General features: G+C 40.9%; 1 pseudogene; it reads left to right on the top strand.

The window, feature by feature from the left end:
* The first annotated feature begins 308 nt into the window (after positions 1-308).
* On the top strand, positions 309-1,885 carry LOC102026443 (annotated as a pseudogene).
* The last annotated feature ends 14,675 nt before the right edge of the window (positions 1,886-16,560 follow it).

Below are 16,560 nucleotides of genomic sequence, written 5' to 3'. Positions count from 1 at the left end.
TACTTGTGGAATAATAACAAGTAATTTACTAAGTTAATCTGAAGCCCCAGAGGGAGAGAAGTAAAGGCATAGAAGAACATATAAGGAAATTATGGTGAGAATTTCCCCAAATTTGATGAAAACTACAAATTTACAGATATAAGAATCTCAGTGGGTCCCAAACATGATAAAATCAGATTAACATGATTTTCAAATTGCTAGAAAACAAATGATAAAGAAAAAATATCAAAAGCACCCAGAAAAAGATTTGTTAATGGCAGAATAAGAGTAAAAATAGTCGAGAGGACAGCAGACTTCTCTTCGGAGACATGAAAGCCAAAAGACAGTGGGACAACATCTTTAAAAGTAATAAAGAAAAAGGACGGGGGAAAAAGCTTAACATAGAAGTCCGAATCAGACAAATATTCTGCAAACCAGAAAGCAAAACCTGCTGGCGGGCTGCACAGTGCACAGCGTTTGTAGCTATTAATGATGCAGTTCACTGGGCTATGGGCTTTCCCTGAGTAGAAGAAACAGGACCAACCATAGGACCAACTGCACCCACCAGTGGGCCCCCTGCATCCATGGAGCCCCCTTGGCTCCACCCAGCTCTAACTACCATGTGCCTGTCTGTTGTTGCTTCTTTTTTTCGAGGACCATGGCAGTTCCAAGAGAAAATCTGTTGCCGGCACCCATGTCGAGCCCATGATTCTAGAACACTGTGTGATGGTATCAAACTATTGGAAGCAGGAGAACTCAATGCTGAACTTCCAGGCCAGGTTGATGATAGATGTCACTGGGAATAATGAGTGGGCAGAGTGGCTCATAAGTACCTCTGAAGAGCAAGGTTGACCACCTATGTGGAGGTCCAGAGTAACAGCTAAGATTACTTGGACTTCAAGGCCTCTGGGAAGTCCTGAGGGAGAGAAATATGTCATTATGCAGGCTTACACCAGCCAAAGCAGGCAGGACTGGCTTTGAGAAGGGCATCCCTGTGGAGGTTGTCCAGTAGCATTTGGAGGGCTGATGGTAATATCAGATACCTGGGCAAAGTGGGCTGGCTACCAGCATCCTACCTAAAGAAGGCCAAGGATGACCTGCTACTTGGAAGAAGAATATTGCAGGTCGAGTGGAGATCACTGGCAACATCATGGACATCAGCAACTTGCCAGACAAGAAAGCATCTGGAGACAAGGAGACTTTGCCTCTTCAAGAGGACTCCAAAGTCTTCATCACCAAGATCAGTTTGCCCATTCTCCACAACACCTTCTATGGTAGATTCTGGGCTCCCTGAGGGACTATCTCCAAGCTGGCCCAAGGCTCTCCAGCCATACCCAGGATTGCCCCTCAGAGGGACCAGATCAGCCACCCAAACCCAAGGATAAGAACTTCATCACAGAAAGAATCCAGACTGGGGTTTCAATTGCCAAAGCCACCAGAGCTCTTCTGTTGAGGTGGAGTGTTATAAAACTGGTGAATTCCAATCTTTCATTTCTGATGGGATCAGCTTTCAAGGTGGACCTAAGGCAAAGGTAACTGACAAGAATTCAGATGGCTAGTGGTACATGTAAATCAGTGAAGAGAGCTGAACCCCAGGACATACATTAATAAGTGCAATAAGCTCAGCCTGACCTGCTGCACAAGCACACAGACCCCGCCCATGGTCCTAATCCCCAGCTGGCAGAGGCTGGAGAATGGAGGAGCAGGCAGTCTGCCCAGCCGCATAGCCCTCACCTCCCTCCTCCTTTTAGCAGCCTACTTCAAGGTGAGGGAGTCTTCAGAGGACATGGCCCTGGAAGAGACCATCTATGAGAATGAATGCTTCAGGCATTCACCTTGTTGGCCAGAGGATACTTATTGGCCAGAGCCTTCTTCAAGGACAGTGATTCCCCCAAGGGAGCCTTAATGTCCCTTACCAGGACAAACTCTGCCAAATCAGGTTCTCCCAAGTCATCATCAGTTCTAAAGCTCAAGGCACAGAAGAACATGCAGATAGAACTGGAGAAGTCTCCTTTTCCTCATCTATCACCATCAACAACACCTTAATCCCCCCCATTCCTTCTCCCTGTTAAGAACAGGGCAAGTGGAAGTCCTACTCTGTGTTGGACACAGACATCCACAATACTCCCAAGGTCAGTCTCAAAAAGGATGCTGACATGAAGGCTGGGCTGATGTCCCGTACCCCAGGCCAGCCAATGGTCTGATACAAACTGTTCCTGAACTGAACACAGTCAAGAGAAAATGGACATCAGCACTTTGTTGCACCATCTGAGACCCATGAACCAGCTGGGGATGGGAGACGTGAAGGGAATTAATGGTTCTAGCATTGAGAATGAGGGCCTTCCCTCCCTGCTTCCTCCAAGAGGCCCAAGAGGAGTCCAGAAGAGGGTCAGTAAATGTCATCATCCTCCTGGCTACCACTCTTGTGCCCTCTCAAGAAGGAGTGGTGAGGCCAGGGTGCCTTGAATAGGACATGTGGCACTTACCTGAAGGTCCAGGACTTGGAGATCAGCTTCCCCACTGGTGCAGAGCAAGCGCTGGAGAAACTGAAAAAATGGGGGGGGTACTGGGGGGAAGCTGGAGGGGTCGGCCCCTGCCCACTAACTGGTGCCCAATAAAAACAAGCAGCCTGACCTCTCTGGCAGAGAGGCAGACAGAGTAAAGAGCAGGCAGAACAAGGGCAAGTCAGACAGCCTAGAAAAAAAAAAAATCAAGAAACCAGTACAAGCACTGAACACCCTCAACCAGAGCAAGGGGGCAATGATTCCCTCAGGGCCTCAGCAAAACCTCAAACACCACAGTAGTGAAGATAAGGATCAGTGTGCACAGGTAGGATTGGGCCCGCCACTCAAGGGCAACCACCTATCCTGCACCATGTGGAGGAGTAAGTCACTCACTGCCACCAACAGCCTTGACAGCATCTGCTGAAGCTAACTCCTCGTTCATCTCTGTGCACTCAGTAGCTGCTGATGCCAAGGTTGGCATGGGCACAGCAAGGCTTTGGTGGGGATTTAGACTCACCACTGCTGTCCACCTACTGCAACAGCATCTGCATGTACCACATGGGATCCTAGCCCTTCAAGAAGTCCTAGTTCATCCACTTATTAATAACCTATATATATATATATATATATATATGTATATATATATATATATATCACAAACTATGAAGGGGATGAGGAGACAGAGACCTTGCAGAAGGGGTGTCTGTGGAGGTGCTGCAAACAAACCTTAAGGGTAGGTGGTACTGCCAGATACTGAGTGAGGTGCAGCCTGAGTGCCCTGCCAGTACTTTGAGAAAAAGAACTAATGGAAGATGTGGGTCCTTCTAGTCACAGTGTGTTGCTGTAGCCACTACTGGATGAGCAATGACGTGAAGACTGAATAAGGAAGGACAAAATGAGAGGCAGCACTGAACCCGGCTGAATGTATTACCTCAAAGATGCCCCCCCACTGCTAGCTTTTCTCAGGTGGAAGGGAGGGTATGATGGGGACCCACACTGAGAAGGAAGGGAATGGTGCGAGAACCAAAGATGAGAAAGCTAGCAGCTATGTGTGCACCTTGGAGACTTTGCTGATGGAGTATGTGCCATTTGGGAAAGGCCATGTGGGAAACTTCAATCACACCTTCACTGCAAATCTTGAAAAGATATGGTCATAAGAAACCACCATTATCTTGCCCCTGCTTGGCTGTTTTGGTGGCTGGCATCTTGCCACCAGAGGTAGCTCTTGTAGTGTCCTAATGTGTATTTGTAAATTGTGCTGGTTTCTCAGGAATTGCCTCCAGCTGCCTTTCGGGGGGAGGTGTATAAAAACACCACCAATTTGGGGATTATTTTAGAAGTTGTTTGAGAGACTACTGATGTCAGCCTCTTAGGGGAAAAGGAAGGCTAGTGAGAAGGGCTTTTCTGTTGAACTTTGGGGAAGCGTGTTTTGTTTTTTGTTTTGGTTTCTCATTCTTTCCTCTCCACAGGCCAAGCAGTTTCACTTTGTTTCCACTGTTTGGACAGTGCAAGGCCAAAAGCCATATGCAGGATCTGTGGAAAAGCAGCGACAGCCCTCACCAAGCGGGGAGGAGACCCCAACTGAGCCCCTGGGTCAGACTGGAGCAGAAACCACTATCCACCCCCAGCGGCCTTCTGGCAGTGCTACAGGTGCCCCAAAAGATGGAAGAGACTTGTGCCAGGAGCCGGCATGCTTTCCCAATGAGCACTGCCTTGGTGAAGACAGAACTTAAGAATGAAGTTCCCTGCAGATCTTCTATCAACTTTGGGTTGTATTTTTCAGCTGTTGACATTTCAGAGGGCACCCTCCAGAAAGAAGCATAGTTAGTTTCCCCAGGGACTCACTTTATGTTGGGAGTGGATTTCAAGATGCACTTTAGATTCAGATGGATCAGGCTTCATAGGCATCCACTGAGCTACTAGAACCTCTGGACTAGAGCTATTGTTTTCTACAGAAGAAAGAAGCTCTTTCAAGCCCACTCCACCCTAAGCAGTTCAGCCAGCGAAACTTAGCATCTGGGTGCCTTTAAGATACACACACACCTGTCCCCATTCTGGCCTTCCTGAAGCCCAGGGGCCTTGCCTGAGATTTCCAAATATCTTGTTTCTTTTCCCGAATGGTTGCCTAGCAGTTTCAGCAAACTGCTTACGTTTTTATCAAAGGTCATGATGAGGTCTGTTGTTTTATTTCCTTCTGTTCCGTTCACAACTTTGTTTACTGATTATTGTTTATAGTCGTCAGCCAACTTTCACAATGAATGTACTATACAAGGAATAGTTTTGGTTTACCTCTAAGTAGTATTAGTCTATAAATTGATATTTTAATCTGTTAATTATGTATTTTTGATGGGTAATAATGGGCATCTTGAACACAAAATTAATAGGAATAAAAAAGTTCTCTGTGTAGTAAAGTGTTTATTTTTTATATTGTTAAGTATAAATTCACTTTCTCTCACACACAACTATAACAAAAAGATAATGCTACTGGATTTCAGGGAATATATCATTGTGTATAGACTCTAGTTCCTAACCACCTGGGTTCCAATTTTAGCTCCACTTACCAGACATATGACCTTTGGTGTATTACTTCACATGTCTGTTTTACTTTCCTGTGAAGTAAAGATAATTTCAATGACATCACAGAGTTGGAATCAAATAAATTAATACATTGAAAGTACTTAGAAAAATGCCACAAAGACAGTAAGTACTGTAAAAGTATTAAATATTAGTGTAGAACCTGCCTCCACAGACACAAGGTAAGCCCACAGAACCAGGAGGTACAGGAAGAAATGGTACACTAGGCCAGTGGCACTGGCCCCAGGAGGAGCCTACAGCTGTTGTGAACTGCAAAAGCAGTGTGGAGTTTTTCTCCAAGGTGACTCCTTCCACACATTAGGCAACAGCAAGAGAGGGAATCTAGAGTGACACCTAACACATTGCCAGAGAATGCTTAATCAGGTGCCTTTTTAGGAAAGGGTTGATTGTTTAAGACTGCGACTCAGAACAACTAAAGAATAATTTTACTTCAGGGCTCTCAGTATAACCTTCCCACAGTGACTAGATGGGAGACAGCCATAGGAAACAGTTGCACAAAGGGTACAGGCTAGATATAGAAACTATGAGAAGGTTAAGCTAAGGCTGGGAAGGACACAGGCCCCATTCCTCCATGGTGAGAAGACAGACCTACTTGTTTTGTGCTCTCTCTTACTTCAAAAAGAATGGCTATCAAGAAGTCAAAGGATAGCAAACATTGCTAAGACTGAGGGGACAAGGGAATCCTTGTACATTGTTGGTGGGTATGTAAACTGGTACAACCAGGGGCTGTGGATTTAGCTCAGCGGCAAAGCACCTGTCTGGCAAGCGCAAGGTCATGAGTTCAATTCCAGGTACCAGAAAAAAAGCAACCCCCCCAAAAAAAAACTAAAACAAAAACTGGTACAACCATTATGGAAATCAGCATGGAGATTTTTCAAAAAATTAAAACTAGATACTTCATTCAACCCGGCTGTCCTCTTCTACGTATCCTCCCCTAAAAGTTAAAGATATCGCATTACAGAGATACATGTATTTCCATATTTATAGCAGCACAACTTATAATAGTTAAATCTTGGAAGCTCCTTTTATTCCATCAACACATGAACAGATAAGGAAAATGTGGTATTTATACACAATAGAGTATGCCACTCTGGCATAAAGTAGGATAAACTGGAGTCATTTGTAGGAAAATGGGTGCTCCCTGAGACCATAATGGTAAGTGAAATAAATTAGACATACAAGCTTAAATATTGCATAGTTTCTCTTAAATGAGAAATCTAAACTATAAATAAAGAGCAAAATAAAAGATAGATAATAGGAAGTATATCTTTTACAAATGGGATGGGAGCAAAGAGATGAAGGAAGGGAGGGAGGGAAGAGAGATGAAGGAGATTTTAAAAAAAGAATTGGATGTATCATGCACATATTCCAACTCCCCATGAGGAAAGTGATCATTACATACTATAAACATGTACTAATAAAAAAATTTGAAAAAAAAAGCAAATTAGTACAAAATCTTGGTTTGTGAGGATAATTCATTCTGCTCATAATCTAAAGCACTTCTGCATCAAAACAGCAAGAAAGACTGCGATCATGTGATATTTGATGTGACATACCATTTGTATTGCAAGACATTGTTCATTTATCAAGTTAAAATTCCTTAGAAATGCTTGCTTACCTTGCAGAACACTTGCAAACCAAATTTTTACTTGCAATCTGAGGTTTGACTGTATAACATGGAAATAGTACTGAGATTTAAAGAGATAATAAATATAGAAGGTGTGAAGAATGCTACTTGAGAACTAGGAGAGCTAGTTTAAGCAACTAGGAGAACTAGGAGAGCTAATTTTTCTCTACTACTAACTGGTTGTTTGGCTATAGACATGGCTAATCTTCTTGGGGCCTTATTTATTCATCTGTTCTTCCCCACTTCCTGTCATCATCTTTTGCACAGATACTTCTTGAGAATCTAGTGTATTATGTTAAGTACCAGGATATTTGTTGTCTCAAGGTTCTTGCTAAGAAGCAAGTCACATTTAAAATGAAATTAAAGTCATGTTTTAAATAGTACAACATATTAAATGTAACAATGGAGATCCCAGAATTGCTTCCACTACAGAAAGCCGGTTTATCAAGCCTGTTCTATTATCCAAAAGAAAGGCAATTTAGATTGTAGACTTTATCACCTCTGTTCCCATTTTGATCATGATTTTGACATTGATGATATCAGTTGAGAAACTGAATTTAATTGGACACTGGGTAAGCAAGTGAGCCCTTTGTGGCTTTTCTTTAAAAAGAAATTGTAAATGGAACTGAGTGCCAGACTTTTTGACAGAGTTGCTTGTAATCCCTCCAAATAATGAAGTTATAATTGACTACACATTTCTACCTTTAGGTAAGAAGATACTTTAAGATACCATCACAGCAGTTGATTGCCACAGTTTCCAGTTTAAATCCCTTGTAATCCCTAAAAATCTCTTAGGTCCAGGTTGAAAAACAAGTAAAAAAAAAAAAACAAAACACATGATGGCTCTATTTTTAAATACCCAAAATGAGATATTATTAAACAATAATACCACTGTATTAATAAACCATGTATAAGAAAAGATAAATGTGAAGTTTATTTAGAAATTAATGGTTCAAAATATTTGAAGATATTTAAAAGTTGATTAATAATCCAGGGCATTTTAATAGTTTACCACAAAGAAAAGATATTACTACTTAAAATATTATTTAATCAAGGTATTATTTAAGCAAGAAGAAAAATAAAACTTTCCTTTATGGACCTGCATTGAATTGTAGCCCCCAAGTTAATATATATCAAAGACAGGTTAAAACCTGGTTCCCATGAGACAGTATTTGGAAATATGGTGTCTCCAGATATAGCCAAGTTGAAATAATACTGGATTTAGAGTGGATCCTAATACAATGTCTAGTGCTCTTACAAGAAAAGAAAATTTGGACCAAGAAATATAGGTATATGGAAGAGAAGGCTGTAGAAAAACAAAAGGAGAAATTAGAGTGATGCACCTACAAGCCAAAGAGTGCTGGCAACTGCCAGCAGCCACCAGAAGAAACAAGAGGTAAGGATAGATTCTTTCCTAGAAACTTTATGGGCCTGCCGCTACCTTGATTTCAGAATTCTAGCCTCCAGAGCTATGAAAAGATGAATTTCTGTTGTAAGCCATCTAGTTTGTGGTACTTTGTTACAGCAGCCCCAAGGAACTAATAGTTTCTTCAGCAAGATTGTAGTATTTCTGCTTTCAGCCAAAATAGAGGAACAGTGGCTAGATATATCTCTCTACCTGAAACAAAATATCTTTAGGGTCTGGATAACAGATCTAAAACAACATTTTGCAGTCATGGGACATCAAACAGCCCAGGATAATGATTGATTAGAGTGGGGAATTTTTTTAAAAACCCTACAATTACCCACAAGCTTACTGCTTGAAAAGGATATGCAGGCTGCAGCACAAGCAGAGAGAACCTAGTCAGTCAACAGTCTCCCCGAGTTGGGCAGATTGGGCTGGTGTTTGGGTAAGCCAGAGTGTATAAGAATAATAGGGTAGAATACTGGGCAGAGAATAGGTTCCTAGACAGAAAGACAGAGCTCCATAGATCTTCCATATCCACTACGGGAATCCTGTTTATCGGTGGGCATTATTAAACACTTTCTGTTACCCAAAGGAAAGTCCATTTACATTGTAGACTTTTATCACCTCTGTTCTCATTTTAACCATACTTCTGACGTTGATATTCCTCATTTCTTCAACTAAGTACTGATTGGTGAGGAAACCACCCAAGGCTGGAGGAAGAATTTTTTAAAGAAGTAGAGAGAACAATTTTTGAAACTCACTGGAAGTATTTTGTGTTCCCAGCAGCCAGAGTGTAGAACTTCATAAATTATGGGGCACCATATGGAGCACTCAAAAGTGTTTTGGTGTAGTTGTAGGGAAAAATTAGCTCTAGACTAAATGCTGCTCTGGCTTTCAACTGTGCTTAAAAGCAAGACTTGAAAGGATTAAACTGTTAAATAACTTAACTGAGTTCCAGAACAAAATGCAGGAATACCTTTAGAAATGTAAATATATCTAGTACCTAACAAGGTAAAATTCACAATGTCTGACATCTAGTCAAAAATGATCAGGCATGAAAGTAAGGAGAAAAATGACCTAAAATGACAAGATATGTTAATCAATAGAAATAAATTAATAAATGATAATAGAATTTATAGAGAAGCACATTACACATATTCCACATATGTAGTATATATTACACATAGACAGTAAGGTCATGAAAAGATTAAACATGCTAAGTAGCAACACAGAAGATCAATCTTCTAGGGCTGAAATTACAGTGACTGAGATGGAAAATATAAAAAATGGGATTAACAGCAAATTATACACCTACCATGAAATAAGAAACTGATGAATTTGAATATATAGCATTAAAATTGTCCAGAATAAAACACACAGGAAAAGACTAAAAACAAAATACACAGCATTCCATTCAGCTGGTTAAAACTTCAAGTGATCTACTACATTTATAATTGGAGCCTAGAAAGTGTAAGGAAAATTATTTGAAGATGTAATGGTTGAAAATGTTTCCTAAATTCTGAAGAACACTAAGATTCCATCTCACCCCAGAAATGGCTATTACCAAGAAATCAACCAATAACAAATGTTAGTGGGGCTGTGAGGGAAAAGGGACTTTCTCCACTGTTGGTGAGAGTGTAGACTGGTGCAACCACTATGGAAATCAGTGTGGAAATTCCTCAAAAAACTAGGATTGGAGGTTCCATTTGACCCAGCTATTCCCTTGTTGGGTATCTTCCCAGAAGAACTAAAAACATCATATCACAGTGATATATGTGTACCCATGTTTATAGCAGCACAATTTGTAATAACTAGATCTTGGAAATAATCCAAATGCCCATCAACCAAGGAATACATTAAAAAGATGTGGGTTTTTTTTGTGCAATGGGGTACTATTTAGCCATAAAAAGGGTAAACTGGAGATTTTATAGGTAAATGGATGCAATTTGAGGCCATACTCACAAGGGAAATAAACCAGACACACATGTGTCTTCCTAGTCTGAGAAGCTGAAAGAGCAAATAAGATCCAAAATGTTCAATAGATATTGCAAAATGGGAAGAAACATCAAAAGTAAAGAGAAACTGTAATGGGGGAATGGAGAAAAGGAGGAAGGGAAAAGCAAAAAAAAAAAAATATATATATATATACACATATATGTAAGATAGTTATAGATTTAGTTTCTCTTAGTTCATTGAAAAGAAAGGTTTGTGCTAATATTTTTTACACAATTAAATGCCTATATCTTGTACTGTAAGTAACTAATTTAAAGATAACAATACACAATGTATGAACCATTGTTACCCTCCTATTATCGTCTTTTGAAATTTTATTTTTTCTCTTTAAAATACAAAAAATTCTGAAGAAAATTTGAAATGTACAAATTCAAGAAAGTGAAGCACAAGAAATATGAAGAACACTACACGAATGCACATCACAATCAAATTGTTTAAAACTGGTGATGAAGAAAAAAACTCTTATAAGCAGCTATATAAAAGAGAAAGAATTATACATTATAAAGAGAAAGAATACATTTTCAAATTTCAGCATACTCCCATTCAGAAACTACACAAGCCAGAAGCAGTAAAAAAATCTTTAAAATAATGAAGAACAGGAAATTAACCCACAGTAAACAGAAAAAAGGAAATAAAGTTAGATGACATACCATGAACACCAGTGGAATAAAATTAAACAACACTTCTAAAGGCCACCAAGTGGAATATATTCCTCTCATCCAATACACTTTTCTTTCTTGTCCACTTCCCCTGTGATAAGGTTTCTTTCTGTTCCCTTTTGAAGTTATGTAACACAAACTTTTTGTTTCATTATGCACCATTTCAAGCAAGGCCAAGACTATAATTCATAAATCTATTAGCTATCATTAGAATACCAAAAACATAAGTTTACTGTATGCTATAAACATTAGGAAGCTTGGATTGCTTATCAAGGAAAGTGGAAAGACCGCCTCAATAAAAACATACAGGTTCTCATGAATGAGAGGGTTTTGGAAGATCCTTAGGGATCAGTTGACACTATGTCCTAAGCACAGCAATTAAAGGGAGGCAGAGAAAAACATAGCTTGGTCTTCCAAGCACTGCAAAGGAAGCATTGCTAATTCACGAGCAGTACATCTAGTGTGATGAGAAGACTTCATCTCTAGTGTGGAGCCATGTTCGAGAGGTCTTCTGAGGTGGCTTCTGTATTCTGTCCCTTTATAAAGCCACCTGCTAAACGCTACTTATACAAACACAAGACAGTATTTAGCCCAATTCTTGCCACTACATTGTGCTGTCTTCAAAGTCAGAGACCATATTTATATGTGTGGTGCACTATTTCATAAATGTGTTTTAAAAGGCAAGTGTAGACCCTTTAGAAATCTAAAAGATTATATCATTACATATTGTTATATATAACAGGTTATATTGTTATAAAGGTTATATTGCTATACATTGTTATATATAACCATGTGAGAGCTTGGAGGCTTAATAAAAATAAAACAAAACTTCAAATCCTAGTAGAAACCAGAGAATACAGGCTTAGTGTCTCTTTTCTGAGTTCAGTTAGCTTTGAAAAACACTGTTAAATGCATTTGTTTTTATCTTTCAGTGAGAGCTTGGGTGGATCCAGGTTTTACCTGAACCAAACTGTGTCTCCTTTTCCCATGGTGTTGTGGAAGAAAGCAGATAGATGATGACTCACAGCTTGGCACCCTGCTTGGTTTCTATGAACTGACACTAAATTGCTTTCCAAAACAGAGGCGTTTACAGAGAACCCAAATGAGCATGTTTCTGGCCTGAGGATGTAGGTCATGATATAAGATTTCTAGCACGATGCTTCATTCACTCCGTTGCTTCTAGATGGCAAGGACTAGTCAGTGGAGAAGGAATTTTAGGTGGAAAGTGTCTCAGTTATCACTTTCAGGAGTCTTCCTTCAGTTTGTTCCACCCCTATCTTCCTCCTCTACCTCCCTAGCCCCAACTTTTGGGATTACATCCTATATCAGACACTTTCCCATCCCTGGAACAAGAGTTTAGACACCCACAACTTCAAGAAGGAGAGGTTTAATTTGACCCCCAGTTCTGGTGTTTCAGTCTAGGTGTGCTGGCTCCAAAGCAGAAAAGGCATAGTGGAAGGGTCTGGTGGAGGAAAGCTGCTCGCCTCTTGGCAGCCAGGAAGAAGAAAGAGAAAAGAAGAGCCAGGGACAAGAATACACTTTTCCAGGGCCAGGGATATAGCTCAGCAGCACAAGTGCCTACCTGGCAAGTGCAAGGTCCTGAGTTTGATTCCCGGTACCAAAGAAAAAAAAAGAATACACTTTTCCAGGTCATGACCCCACTGACCCACATCCAACTGGGCCCCACCTCCAAGCACATGAGACTTTTGGGGGGCATTTTAGAGCTGAACCATAACACAGACCTTGAAAGCAGTGCTTGTAGGATGGTCCTGCCGTGAAAGTTGGCCGTTTGGTTACTTCCTCTGCACTGGGACTCAGAGACTTCTTCCCTGTTCAAAAAAGCAAGGCAGAGACCTAGAAAGTGCAGAAAGCGTATAAAAAAGAAAGGTAGATGGAGCCTGGATTAGTTGTGATAACAAGAAAGGACAATGAATCCATGGCAATGTCAAAGTTTACTACCGCTCTCCCCAGCTCTGCTTGATTTCCACAAGCTTACTCTTGCTCAGTGAGTTCTTCTATCCACACCACTGTGCCTGATCCTCATACCCATTACTGACCTTCTCTGCTTATCACTGAACAGCTCACAGTTCCTTTTCACAGGCTTCGTGGGAGCTACACATTGAAACATGGATTCTGAGCTGATGCTAATCACATGTACAGGATACATCTCAGTTTCCAAAGAGTTGACCCTTGACACAGTTTTATTAAAACCAGGTGGCAAGGTCATGAGTTCGGTTCCCGGTATTGGAAAAAAAAAAAACCAAAAACCAAACAAACAAACAAACAAACAAAAAAACCAGGTGGCTCATGCCTTTAATCCCAACACTGTGGTAGGCTGAGGCAAAGAGATCACAAGTTCTAACCCAGCCTGGGCAATTTAGCACTTAGTAAGACCCTGTCTTTAAAAAGTGTGTGTCTAGGAGACCCGAGGAATTCAGCTCAGGGTAAAGGCCCCTGGGTTCAAACGGGAGGAGGTGGGATTTGCTGGAGATGCAGGTCAGGATAAAGGCTCTGGATTCAAGCCCCAATATAAAAATATCTGTGAGATATTATTATTCTTTTTTCATTGCTAAAGAGATTGGGGGCCCAGTGAGATTAAATTGTTAACCTGAAGTCGTCCCACAGTACGAGGTACCAGCAGACCCTCTTCCCACAAGGCTTCTACCTCTGAAAAGAGCTCAACCTCTCTTCTCCCAAGTGCTTGATATTTTTTATTTTTGTTCTTGAGCCCTCTCTCCCTTCATATTTCATATCTGCCATCCTTCACCCCTACACACACACACACACACACACACACACACACATGCATGCACGCATGCACATATGCCACACATGTACATACACGCACACATACCCCTTGGTGTACTTGCTCAACACTCTTTTCAGACAGCATCTAACTTCCTTCTCAAAACAGCCTTCTAGGTTAACCATAATATTCAAGCTTAGGTTAGTCTGCTGTGGCACCTTCTGTCTTTCAAACACAAAATCCCCAGTTCATTCTTCTTTTGCTATTTCTCCCATGGAGCCTGCCATTGTCTTGAAAAACAGAGATAACATTTACCTACATCACCCTGCATGGTGCCTAGCAAGGCAGTAATTGTAAGAACAGGCTTAATATCACTGTGCTTGTTGTCCGATTATCATGATGGTGCCAATGATGATATCAATATGGTCCCACTCACTTGAATTTGCACCTTCTTTTAAAAGCTCAAACACTTCAGTATCAGTGGATCTGAGAGTGCTAAGGAAAGTTTAAAGCACTAGCTTTATGAAGTCAAGTTGATGGTAAAAATTTAAAAAATAGAAGAACACTCATAAGAAATTCAAGCAGTCAGGAGGATGTCATAGAAATGTAGAAAAGACAGGTCTTGGACTCAGATGCTTCTGTGATCTTGGGCACATCGCTTATTTCCTAAAAGCTTTCATTCCCAAGTTTTTTAAGATGTCAAAAAATTCATCTCAGAGAATTCTCTAGAAAATCATGTAAGATAATCTAGAAAGAATTTGGCTCATGGAAAAGTTGCCCTGTAAACGGCACTTCCTTTTTCTTTCTTCCCAGAAAAGATCCAGAGTCATCAATGTTACAACAGCAGCCAAAAGATTGATCTCAATGCATTCCAAAAGGCTCCCCAGAAGTTCTTGATGTTCTCTAACCTTCCATGAAAATACACATGTTTTCTGCAATTACCAGCTTCAAAGAAAATGTGGATGTTAGGAAATAACTGACCTATTCTTGTCATTTACCAAAATATACAAATCAAGGGCTGGGGAGATCGCTCAGTGTTATAAGTGCTTGCCTGGCAAGCGCAAGATCCTGAGTTCGATTCCCAGTATCAAAAAAACAAAACAAAACAAAACAAAATATACAAACCAAACAAGATTTACATGTTTCAAGATATCCCTTAGCAGCTCCTTGAGCATCAACCCAACACACTGTATTATTTATTCAGGCACCTGCATCTCCCCTTGGTTCGAGAGCCCCTATGTCAAAGTCCAGATATTATTCCTCTTTGCTTTGCGACCTAGCATGAAGACTGCCCAAGTTATCATGCTTATTACACTGAACTGAGCTATTCATCTTTGGGCCTGCAACGCCCTAGTTTACGTCTTACACTTTATTATTCTCCCAACAGCATTCTGTAGAGCCTCAGAAATTTGAAGGGGGTTGGTGAGTAAAAAAGAATGAGGAGGTTTTGGGTACCTGTACCAACTTCCCATGATAAATGTCATCATAAGGTACTGAAAACACGTACTAATAAAAATTTTTAAAAATTAAAAAAGAATTCAAGCATTGAGCCACATACTAGTTGTCCTTTATGAATCAGTGTTTGAAAAAAGCTTTTTTTTCCTTTTCAAAGCTAAAACTTAATCAAACAAAAAGAGATAGAAGATTTCAGAGATACAGAAATACCTGGGACTAGCTCAAACTGTGTTATGCTTTTTCTTCATCACCACGACCTAGGGCTCCCCCACGCCCACCCCCAAGCCTCTGTGATACCTTGTGAGAGGCTCACAGGGTGTGACTGGCTGGTGCCTGGAGGGCTCCGTGCTTAGTAACAGTGTTGTGAGGGTGACCGCAGTCACAGTTCCAGGTCGTGGGAGGTGGCAGCTGTGCCCCAGGCAATAAAATCAATGGTGATGACTAAGTTAACAATAGAGGTATCTCTCAATCTCTGCAACGTTCCTCCTCTGTTCTGACACATCTTTTTCTCTCCATTTTTTTTTAAAAGAGGAAATAGCTACAGGCTCAGGCAAGGGCCATAAGGAGGGAAACTCTCTTATTATTTAACTCATTATCAAACTGTCATTGAGAAAGTAGGATCTGCAGTTACTGAAAACACAAGCTAAAGGAAGACCTAGAAAAACATCTAAGTGATAGATTCACGATCAGTCATTTGGGAGAAGTCAAAGAGCTGCAAACTGAGTTTCTAAACCTAAAGGCAGGTTTCAAGGAGAACAAATAGCAAGCAAGCTGTCCCTGAAAAGAAAGGCCTTGGAAATTCTCCCCTCAACTTTAACAGCTATGGGGACTTAGACCAGTTCCTAACTTCTAGTGAAGCCTTAGTTTGCTTGTCTTTATTTATTTATTTATTTATTTATATTGGTTTTTCTCCGGTACCGGGAACCGAACTCACCACCTTGCGCTTGCCAGGTAGGCACTTTGCCGCTGAGCTAAATCCCCAGCCCCAGTTTGCTTGTCTTTAAATGAAAATAAAATATTACACATTGTTGTTCATCAATATCCACTGAAATCTCCTATACTAACTACTTAACCCATGGTAGGCAAACACCAGGCCCCATAGAATGTCCCAAGTATCCCTATGGCTCCCCAGTACCATGACCAACCAGCAGTCAGCACAGATCCTCAGGTATGGCATTTTGGTTTTACCTAGCTGACTTTTTTGTGTCCTTGAGCACCTTGCCCCTGAGGCGGGGCAATCCTATTACTCTATAGATGAACCCAAGGCCAAAACCTCACCTAGCCCACCGCTGGCTGCAGGCAGAGTGGCAATGCCGTAACAGCCCAGGCTATTTGAGCACTTGCTTGAATGGTCACTGGTGCCCTGGTGCACACCAGAGAACTGGATGGATCTTTATATTTTATTTTATTTTTTTTGGTTTTTCTCCGGTACTGGGAACCGAACTCACGACCTTGCGCTTGCCAGGCAGACGCTTTGCCACTGAGCTAAATCCCCAGCCCCTGGATTGATCTTTTTAATCACTGCATCAGTATGCCACATATCAGAGAACTTTTATAAGCAGAATTCATCTAAT

The sequence above is a fragment of the Chinchilla lanigera genome, unplaced genomic scaffold, assembly GCF_000276665.1.
Source record: "Chinchilla lanigera isolate Chin_1 unplaced genomic scaffold, ChiLan1.0 scaffold00022, whole genome shotgun sequence".
Classification (NCBI taxonomy): Eukaryota; Metazoa; Chordata; class Mammalia; order Rodentia; family Chinchillidae; genus Chinchilla; species Chinchilla lanigera.
Note: the sequence above shows the minus strand (reverse complement) of the source record. Positions and strands in the feature narration are given on the sequence as shown.